Genomic DNA, 11779 nt, shown 5'->3' with positions numbered 1-11779 from the left:
GTTGGGAAGTTTTTTACCTTGTATTAATCTCAGATGGAAATTGCAGCTGGCAAGTCCAGGATTCTGAAATATAAAAATTATAAATTAATATATACTAATTAGTAATACATATATAATTATAATTATATATAAATAAGTAGACAGACAGATAGATAGATAGATAGATAGATAGATAGATAGATAGATAGATAGATAGATAGATAGATAGACAGATAGATAGATAGATAGATAGATAGATAGATAGATAGATAGATAGATAGATAGATAGATAGATAGATAGATAGATAGTGACTCACCGTATTTTGATGGGCAACTGTGCTGCAATCAGAGGTTGTCATTTATATAGTATCTTTACTGAAGACTCAGCTGAACTGTTCAGCTGGATTTGGTCATGTTATTCTACATGGTTTATGTTGATGTAAATAGCAGCAGGCTGTCGTTCATTTGTTTTGTTGGTTTGCTGGAGCATGTGATATTTTAATTTTTTTAATGGTTTAGATCAACTGAACAGTCTTTCTATACTTAAATTCATGATATTGATATGTTTAAATTTTAAAGCAAAAACATATTATTTATAGACATTTGGATAGTATACTTATATGACATAAAAGTTTAAAAGTCCGTGTTTTTCTTATGTTTTGTCTTGTCTTTTTAATGTAGGCTTTCTTGTTGAGTGTATGTTTGTTTACAATGTTTAATTTGATGTCACCGAGGTCTTATTTCAATGTTGCTTCTTATTTCAATCTTGGCAAAGAGGAGGAACTTGATTCAGATGTAAAGAAGCAGTCAGCTGTCACTACTATTTAATTTTAGAGGGGAAAGCAAGACTAGCACCATGTGATGACTAAAAGGTAATATACAACTTGAGTTTTGGGCAACTATCATATTAATAACTATTTGTTTTTGAACTTTTAGCATCCATATTATTTCCTCTTTAAAAACCAAAGATGGACTGTGACAGTCCTTCCAATTGAATAAATAAATAAATAAATAAATAAACAAATAAATAAATAAATAAATAAATACAAGTATCTGACTGACTTTTTGGGGGGAATTAAACCTCAGTGATCACTGCACATACAAATCTTACTTCATGGTCATATAATGACTATCAAAGTTATAAACAGAACGTTCATATATGGACAAATTATAAATATAGCACAGTGAGAGCTCATGTTTGTATTAAGTTTAGGTTACACATCCAGGCCAAGGTGAAGACTTATTTGACCTATCATGACATTAGTGTAAGATTCCTCAGTACGTGCACTGCTTTTTCAATTGACTGTACTTTTGAAATAAATAAATAAATAAATAAATAATTAATTGAAAGTAATAATGTTTATGAGTAGCTCTAACTCTCTAGATTTAGGTTTATATGTTAACATTCATTAGCTGCTGCAGTATACTATTGTAATAGATTGTTATTAACTGACTTTGTGTTAGAGTCACAAGCCTAGGAATTTTGCTTGATTTTAATATAAATTTACAGACAACAGTCACCATACTCAGAAGCATTTGGCCCAAAGATGAATAAGTACTACACACTTATTCATCTTTGGGCCAATTGCTTCTGAGTATGGTGAGTTGCATTTCCAGATGCATTCCTATATGAATATGGTACTGTTTGTTATCACACCACATCTGTCCTAAGTGCATCAAGTCAAATACGGAACGTCAAACCACAAAATCATTTACTTTTCTTGAATGTAGTTTTTGTTTCATTATAGTTTTAGTCGACTAAATATCATAAAATTTTAGTCGACTAAATCAACCATGAATTTAGTCAGCTAAAATCTAATGGGTTTAGTTACAGTGCATTTATAAAGCATTTCTCTAAAACTTCCAAACATTATTACAGTATGTAGGTTTGATATTAAGGTTTTATCATGATAGACATTTCTTGAATTTGGCAGTTTGGCAGGTTAGACAATAGTTTCAATTTGGCTTAAGTAGATTCAATAAGGTTAATAACCTTAAATGAAAAAAAGAAAAACAAAGAAAAGGATATATCATTACTTCTGATGAAATGTTAACAGCTGTGAACAAATACAATTTAAATAAACAATTTACAATTGTCTCATTTTGTTCATTTATATATTTAGCTTATTTTCTCTTTTTATGCAACCATAACATTTATAAAATTTTACGTGAACAGTTTAAGCAAACATATGAGATCTATTGCATTTTACTGCATTTATGCACTTATGATTAGACAAAAGTTGTGCATCATACACCTAATAATAATAATTGAAGCATAATACAAATGACTGTTTTCCTTCATATTTTACATTATAATAATCAAATAACATGGATTCAAGTGACAATTAGTCCATCTTATAATTAAAGAGAGATATTTCCATACCATCAGTGTCCCTGAGATGACCGACAGCTGATGCGTTTCCCATTTTGTTCAATATTAGACACATTACATCACTCACACTCAAAGCAGTTATTGTAAATGAAATGATCACAGATAATAGTTTAGATGTACTGTGCTTGACTGAAACCTGGCTAAAACCAAATGATTATTTTGGTCTAAATGAGTCCACTCCACCAAACTACTGTTATAAGCCTTTATTTATTTATATAGCGCTTTAAACAAAATACATTGCGTCAAAGCAACTGAACAACATTCATTAGGAAAACAGTGTCAATAATGAAAAAATGATAGTTAAAGGCAGTTCATTATTGAATTCAGTTATGTCATCTCTGTTCAATTAAATAGTGTCTGTGCATTTATTTGCAATCAAGTCAACGATATCGCTGTAGATGAACTGTCCCCAACTAAGCAAGCCAGAGGCGACAGCGGCAAGGAACCGAAACTCCATCGGTGACAGAATGGAGAAAAAAACCTTGGGAGAAACCAGGCTCAGTTGGGGGGCCAGTTCTCCTCTGACCAGACGAAACCAGTAGTTCAATTCCAGGCTGCAGCAAAGTCAGATTGTGCAGAAGAATCATCTGTTTCCTGTGGTCTTGTCCTGGTGCTCCTTTGAGACAAGGTCTTTACAGGGGATCTGTATCTGGGGCTCTAGTTGTCCTGGTCTCCGCTGTCTTTCAGGGATGTAGAGGTCCTTTCTAGGTGCTGATCCAGCATCTGGTCTGGATACATACTGGATACGGGTGACTGCAGTGACCCTCTGATCTGGACACAGACTGGATCTGGTGGCCACGGTGACCTCGGAATAAGAGAGAAACAGACTAATATTAGCGTAGATGCCATTCTTCTAATGATGTAGCAAGTACATAGTGTGTTATGGGAAGTGTTTCCGGTTCCGGTTTACCTAATAATGCAGCCTAAAAATCCTTTAACGGATTTGGATAATAAAAGCATATTAGTATGTTATGTGTATGCCAGGTTAAAGAGATGGGTCTTTAATCTAGATTTAAACTGCAAGAGTGTGTCTGCCTCCCGAACAATGTTAGGTAGGTTATTCCAGAGTTTAGGCGCCAAATAGGAAAAGGATCTGCCGCCCGCAGTTGATTTTGATATTCTAGGTATTATCAAATTGCCTGAGTTTTGAGAACGTAGCGGACGTAGAGGATTATAATGTAAAAGGAGCTCATTCAAATACTGAGGTGCTAAACCATTCAGGGCTTTATAGGTAATAAGCAATATTTTAAAATCTATACGATGCTTGATAGGGAGCCAGTGCAGTGTTGACAGGACCGGGCTAATATGGTCATACTTCCTGGTTCTAGTAAGAACTTTTGCTGCTGCATTTTGGACTAGCTGTAGTTTGTTTACTAAGCGTGCAGAACAACCACCCAATAAAGCATTACAATAATCTAACCTTGAGGTCATAAAAGCATGGATTAACATTTCTGCATTTGACATTGAGAGCATAGGCCTTAATTTAGATATATTTTTGAGATGGAAAAATGCAGTTTTACAAATGCTAAAAGATTGCGATCAAATAGCACACCTAGGTTCCTAACTGATGACGAAGAATTGACAGAGCAACCATCAAGTCTTAGACAGTGTTCTAGGTTATTACAAGCGGAATTTTTAGGTCCTATAATTAACACCTCTGTTTTTTCAGAATTTAGCAGTAAGAAATTACTTGTCATCCAGTTTTTTATATCGACAGCAATCCATTAGTTTTTCAAATTGGTGTGTTTCACCGGGCTGCGAAGAAATATAGAGTTGAGTATCATCAGCATAACAGTGAAAGCTAGCACCATGTTTCCTGATGATATCTCCCAAGGGTAACATATAGAGCATGAAGAGTAGCGGCCCTAGTACTGAGCCTTGAGGTACTCCATACTGGACTTGTGATCGATAGGATACATCTTCATTCACTGCTACGAACTGATGGCGGTCATATAAGTACGATTTAAACCATGCTAATGCACTTCCACTGATGCCAACAAAGTGTTCAAGTCTATGCAAAAGAATTTTGTGGTCAATTGTGTCAAACGCAGCACTAAGATCCAATAAAACTAATAGAGAGATACACCCACGATCAGATGATAAGAGCAGATCATTTGTAACTCTAAGAAGAGCAGTCTCAGTACTATGATACGGTCTAAATCCTGACTGGAAATCCTCACATATACCATTTTTCTCTAAGAAGGAATATAATTGTGAGGATACCACCTTTTCTAGTATCTTGGACAGAAAAGGGAGATTCGAGATTGGTCTATAATTAACTAGTTCTTTGGGGTCAAGCTGTGGTTTTTTGATGAGAGGCTTAATAACAGCCAGTTTGAAGGTTTTGGGGACATATCCTAATGACAATGAGGAATTAATAATAGTCAGAAGAGGATCTATGACTTCTGGAAGCACCTCTATTAGGAGCTTAGATGGTATAGGGTCTAACATACATGTTGTTGGTTTAGATGATTTAACAAGTTTATACAATTCTTCCTCTCCTATAGTAGAGAATGAGTGGAACTGTTCCTCAGGGGGTCTATAGTGCACTGTGTGATATGATACTGTATCTGACAGCTGAATGGTTGCAATTTTATCTCTAAAATTGTAAACGCTTATAAACTCATAGTCTAATGCAACAATTATGTAAATTGTCATAACTTTATAATTAAGCCATTACATATTTTAATTTTCATGTAACAGACAGTATTTGTATCTGTAACAATGACAAAATTATTTGTAACTGCATTCGGATAAAACCAGATGGAACGTTGTACAATGACTTGACCGTTACCACTAAATATTTTTTTTCATAGTAATCACTGAACAAGTATGACGTATTAAACTAAAACAATTATTAATTTTTTTTAAATATATTTATCATGCAAGCAGAGAGATCTTCACTAAAGAGAGATGCAAGCAGAGAGAACTTCACTAAACAAATATGCTGTTACAAACCAGCAAAAGATAAAGATGCAAACATGTAGGCCAAGTAGTAATGTATCTGTATCTAAGCTGATTATTAGCCTACTCTTGAGAGAGAACTGGTTTGGTTTTTGAGAGACTGAGATCCACAAAGCGGCTATTTGATTGGTGAGCGCGCTGTGCTTATTCCATTCATTCATATCATATCGTAGCCTAAGGTTTAAACCATTGCCTTTTAAATATATACAAATAATAGAATGTGTATGATGTATTATTATAGGTGTTATTACTCTTGCCAAGCTCTGATTTATGAGGGATGCACGGAGAGGCAACATCAATGCGGTGTTTGATTTGCGCTCTTTTCATTCATAAAGTTTACATTCATTCACGTCACACTCTATTGGGTGACTTTAGAGTTCTTTGTATAATATTGCGCTGATCCCCTGGCTCAACTGTTATCTAGCAAACACCAGACTGTGCCAGCCTCAGCCGAATATTTAGGCAGAATTATTACTTGTCCCTTGTTTGTTTTTGAAGCCATTATCTGTGCCATTCCAAATAAGGTATTCGGCTTTGGGGACACCCCTTATTATTACATTACATGTTTTAATTTTACATGCAACATAGATAAAGTCATAGAAAGTAACAGCTACACACAATATTGTTGTTCTAAAAAGCACATCGTACTTGCTAACTGTGCATGCATTATGGTTAATGCATGCTCGAGTAGTCGATTGTTTATGCAAGCACTAAGGTTGATAAAGTACTTAATAACTGAGATTTAAACATTCATATTGATAATACAAATGACACATTAGGTCTTGCGTTTACTGAACTAATTTGACTCTTTAGGAGTCAAGCAAAATGTCACTTAGCCCACTGGGCATTTTAATCATATGCTAGATTTAATTATATCACATGGAATCGATCTTGCTGATATAGATATCGTACCTCAAAGTGATGATGTTACAGACCATTTCCTTGTATAGTGAACGCTGGGTATCACTGATATTAACTATATGGCTCTGCCTAACCGTGACTATTGTTCCAGCCACCAAAGACAGATTCGCAAATAACTTGATTTATCTCAACTTCTCTGTTTACCCATAAATACACATGAATTTAACGAAATGACTGGCAACATGGGCACTATCTTCTCATACATTAGAAGCTGTTGTCCCCCATCAAATTGAAAAAGGTTAGAGAAAAAACGTACTGTCAAGTCAAGTCACCTTTATTTATATAGCACTTTAACCTGTCAGCCAGCACCCCCCATTATGGGACTCACAGCTGAAAGTGCTCTACCAAACTTATAATTGTAACAGTTTCCTACTTCAGTGTGTTACAAACATAATTTTGGAAAGAAGGACCTTTGGGCTTTACTTTTTATCAACCAGATTTGATAATGCTCAAAAATATTATAAGTTATAGACACTGAAGTGCCTTGATTTTTTTTTACCACACTTAAATATTTTTATTTTATTTTATATGAAAATACATTAAATGATACCTGGATCAATCTAGAAAAGTAATGGGTTGAAAGTCACATGTCTCATGAGTTTATATTTCAAATCTGAATAAGATATCATGAAAAATGAGACTCCTGCAAATATTTTTACAAACTATTTAGTAATTAAACATAACACTGCATAGTTTTTTTTCCATTATAAAACACTAGAAAGAAACTTAGACATCATATAAGTGATTTATTTGAGCACTAGAAAAATACAATAAGAATATTTAAGTAAGAAAAAAAAAAATGTGCTGATGTGCTGATGGCCACTTATACAGATGGTAATAACACAAATGTGCCATAAAGTAAATAATCCACTCTCTCTATTCATATAGACTCGTTCACTTAGATAGCCGTGATCATACAGTAATAGCGATCTGATTTGGGCTGATTTGCACTCAAACAGATGGTAATCATGCAGATACATTCACATTCAACATAAAACACACTCTCAAAAGAAAGAAAAAGGCGATCGCTATAAGTTCCGCCTCCATCAGCTGACAGGTGTGTTCAAATAAACAATCTTTCGTCTATCTTTCATTCATTATTTTTTCCAGTGGATCGTCTCATTCTGTTTGTGACACTGTACACTGCAAAACCATGCCATTTTTTTACTACCAAGACGCAGTTTCCGACCATGAGTTATTCCATAACGGACGCAAACAGTTCTGTCGCTGAAGAACTGAAATGTAAACAAAGGAATTATGATCCATATTACAACGTTATTGCTTCATTGGACCAAACGTGCTCCATGAGATGACGTTCAGTGGACCCTTACCTTTCCAACTAAACTGGGATTTACAGCTGTGGATGTGTTTATGACTCGTTATTACGATGGATCTGGTGTGTACAGCATTTCTAATGTTCATGTTTTTATGTGTACTGCTTACACAAATGTAGCAAATACAGTCTTTATAAGCTTTCCGTTGAAAAACAGCGATCTGTCGTCGATGTTTGAGGCTTAGATCTTTATAATGATACATAGTTTGTCAAGATTAAATTTGTCCCGTTTCATTTAATCTATTCGTAAACACTGACAAGTGCCAGTTTAGAAGCTTTCAGGGCGAGGGCGTCGGGGTGCTGGCTACGAGGTTAAACAAAATACATTGCATCAAAGCAACTGAATGTGACGATTCGTGTACCAGGGAGACACAGGAGAGAGTAAGAGATCCAATTGCAGGTATTTATTATCAATTCAGGGTAATCCAATTAATGATCGAACAAGCAGAGGTCAAAGCCAAACAGACAGTCCAAAAATAAACAAACAAATAAACAAAGGAGGGAACAGGAAAGGAACTCAGAAGACGAGAGGTTAGGGTGAATCTCGGAAGACGAGAAGACGAAGGGGAATCTCGGATGACGAGAAGGCTGATAACACGAAGGGTAAGGACTCCATACAAACAACAGGGAGAGACTGGTATTTATAAGGAGGCTAATGACAATAAAGTGACAGCACCTGGTGCAATTAACATGAGTGCAATTACTGTGAAGACAGGACCAGACTAGAGGAATTCTAGTGCCTACGGTGAAGTCCCTAAGGGGAAGTGAGCCCACTAGTGGAGACCCAGGGAAACAGAGACTAGACAGCATGACACTGAACAACATTAATTAGGAAAACAGTGTGTCAATAATGCAAAATGAAAGTTAAAGGCAGTTCATCATTGAATTCAGTGATGTCATCATCTCAGTTCAGTTTAAATAGTGTCTGTGCATTTATTTGTAATCAAGTCAACGATATCGCTGTAAATGAATTGACCCCAACTAAGCAAGCCAGAGACAAGGAACTTTATTAAATATTAAATGTTGAATATGTCTAAATATTGACTAAATATGTCATATTCTAGGTTCTTCAAAGTAGCCACCTTTTGCTTTGATTACTGCTTTGCACACTCTTGGCATTCTCTTGAATGAGCTTGATGAGCTTCAAGAGGTAGTCACCTGAAATGGTCTTCAAACAGTCTTGAAGGAGTTCCCAGAGAGATGCTTAGCACTTGTTGGCCTTCTGCCTTCTGTCTGTGGTTCAGCTCACCCCTAAACCATCTCGATTGGTTTCAGGTCCGGTGACTGTGGAGGCCAGGTCATCTGGCACAGCACCCCATCACTCTCCTTCTTGGTCAAATAGCCCTTAATGCCTTCAGTGTGACTCTACAATTTTCATAGTCATGAAAATAAAGAAAAACACATATAAAGAGAAGGCGTGTCCAAACTTTTGGTCTGTACTGTATATCAATATTCCTATTAAATATTATTATGAAAATCTTGGTAATAATTACACCCATTATTTCACTTATTTGATCATTCTTTGTTGGAGGAATGTCATCAATAACATTCTTAACTTTTGAGTTGAAGGAGTCAAGGAGAATATCAACAGACTCTGCAGAAATGCTTGGTGTTATAGATATAGCCTCCATAAACATTACACTTGTGTTCTCGTTAATGCATCTCCTTCTGACAGAGACAGATCTAGATTAAGTTGTAGCAGACATCAAAATATCAAAGAAAAAACAGAAGTGATCAGATAGTGCTACCTCCTTAATAACAATGGATGAAATGTTTAGACCCCTACTGATGATTAAGTCTAGAGTGTGTCCACCTTTGTGTGTGGGTACATGCACATGCTTAATCAAGTCAAAAGTGTTTAGAACGTTATGATTTCTTTTGTAGTTTTGTTTTCTGCATTATCTATGTGAATATTAAAATCCCCTGCAATAGCAAAACTGTCAAACTCTGAGGAAATCATTGATAACATTTCTGTGACCTCTTCAACAAAGGCTGGATAGTATTTTGGAGGCCTGTAAATGATAATAAACTAAATGTGTAGAGCACCTTTCAGCACAATCCCTAGATATTCAAAAGACAAGTACTGACCAAATGACACTTGCTTGCATTGATAGACATCTTTAAATAGAGCAGCTACACCTCCACCTCTCCTAACATTCCTGCAGACACTCATGTAAGTGAAGTTAGGAGGGGCTGCTTCATTCTAGCTATGTTTCAGAATTGAACTGTTCATGAGGTAGGTTGCCTGGGGGAAGAAACTGTTCTTGAGCCCAGCTGTCCTGGCAGTGGCGTAGCCAGTGGAGGGGCCATGGGGGCACTGGCCCCTCCTGAAAACTGATTGGCCCCCCAGTGTGCCCCCACCCTTCTACTTGTCTGTCACTCACAAATTCAAATCATAATCTTTCAGTTTAGTAAATAACTCATGATTGCGTCGCGATGCTTCTCAACGAGGACCAAGAATAGCGAGCTGCTGTTTTCCAACGAAAGAAAGAACACGGTAAGTTGATCTATTTTATATAGCTTATGTTTTTCGATTAGCAAGTTGTTGCAGTGCAAGAAGTGTTTGGTACTAACGTTAATGTCTTTCGGTGTTAGACAGACCAGGTTCGATGAAGATGTTATCTCCTATAGCAGACCAAGATGCTAATCATTATATTTACTATGCTCGTCTGATGCTGAATGTAAAAGGGGTTTACTGCGTTATGATTTACTTATTTTTCGGCCGAACGCGCCGATATAGGCAACAATGCAATTTAAAGCAATTTTTAAAAAAGTATAATTGCAATTCTAATAAAGTCATTAGTGAATCATGCAGTCGATTAGCGACTTTTTTCACTTAAGTGAGGTGACGAAACAAATCGTATCTAACGCTCCACACTTGAGACTTTTTTTACAGTCTATGGGTGAGACACATGCAAAAACATCGTTTTTTTTACTGGTCAATTTTGAGATTTGGGGCTGTTTGTCTTCAATAACATGTCTTCTTTCAGACTTGTGGTGAAAAAAAAGTCCAAAATACACATATAGGTCTTTATTTTACTACACCTTTAGTCTATTTGCGTCTGTAGATTTCGCATTAATTCAGTTGGCGTTCTAAATCACCATGGTACTCCGCGATTGCTGTCTGCACCCTGGAAAGCTCTCTCTCTAGCTCTCTCTCCCATACAATGTTCTCGGATCCAAATATGGTCATTTCCTTTTCATCAGCAACCAATTGTGAAAGTACAATGGGGCATTTAACACTAAAAGTGAATCTCATTGGCTGATGCCAATTTCCGACAACATGATTCGTTCAGACACATAACGTGACGTGCCCTGACATTTCCACAGAGTTTTTCTGTTTAGTTGAAGGCCATAAATGCTGAGTTATAGGTTTTGATGTGTTTTAGTTGGTTTGTATTGTTGATTGCTAAGGATTTGACAAGATATTGTGTCTGTAAATAGTTGTTTCCACTAAAAAAAATAATTAGCTTTTACAGTCGTGGCCAAAAGTTTTGAGAATTACATAAATATTGGAAATTGGAAAAGTTGCTGCTTAAGTTTTTACAATAGCAATTTGCATATACTCCAGAATGTTATGAAGAGTGATCATGATCATTTGCCATGAAAATTACCTTAATTCCAAAAAAACCTTTCCACTGCATTTCATTGCTGTCATTAAAGGACCTGCTGAGATCATTTCAGTAATCGTCTTGTTAACTCAGGTGAGAATGATGACGAGCACAAGGCTGGAGATCATTATGTCAGGCTGATTGGGTTAGAATGGCAGACTTGACATGTTAAAAGGAGGGTGATGCTTGAAATCATTGTTCTTCCATTGTTAACCATGGTGACCTGCAAAGAAACGCGTGCAGCCATCATTGCATTGCATAAAAATGGCTTCACAGGCAAGGATATTGTGGCTACTAAGATTGCACCTAAATCAACAATTTATAGGATCATCAAGAACTTCAAGGAACGAGGTTTAATTCTTGTAAAGAAGGCTTCAGGGCATCCAAGAAAGTCCAGCAAGCGCCAGGATCGTCTCCTAAAGAGGATTCAGCTGCGGGATCGGAGTGCCACCAGTGCAGAGCTTGCTCAGGAATGGCAGCAGGGAGGTGTGAGCACATCTGCATGCACAGTGGGGCGAAGACTTTTGGAAGATGGCCTGGTGTCAAGAAGGGCAGCAAAGAAGCCACTTCTCTCCAAAA

This window comes from Carassius carassius, chromosome 48 (genome assembly GCF_963082965.1).
Source record: "Carassius carassius chromosome 48, fCarCar2.1, whole genome shotgun sequence".
NCBI lineage: Eukaryota > Metazoa > Chordata > Actinopteri > Cypriniformes > Cyprinidae > Carassius > Carassius carassius.
Note: the sequence above shows the minus strand (reverse complement) of the source record.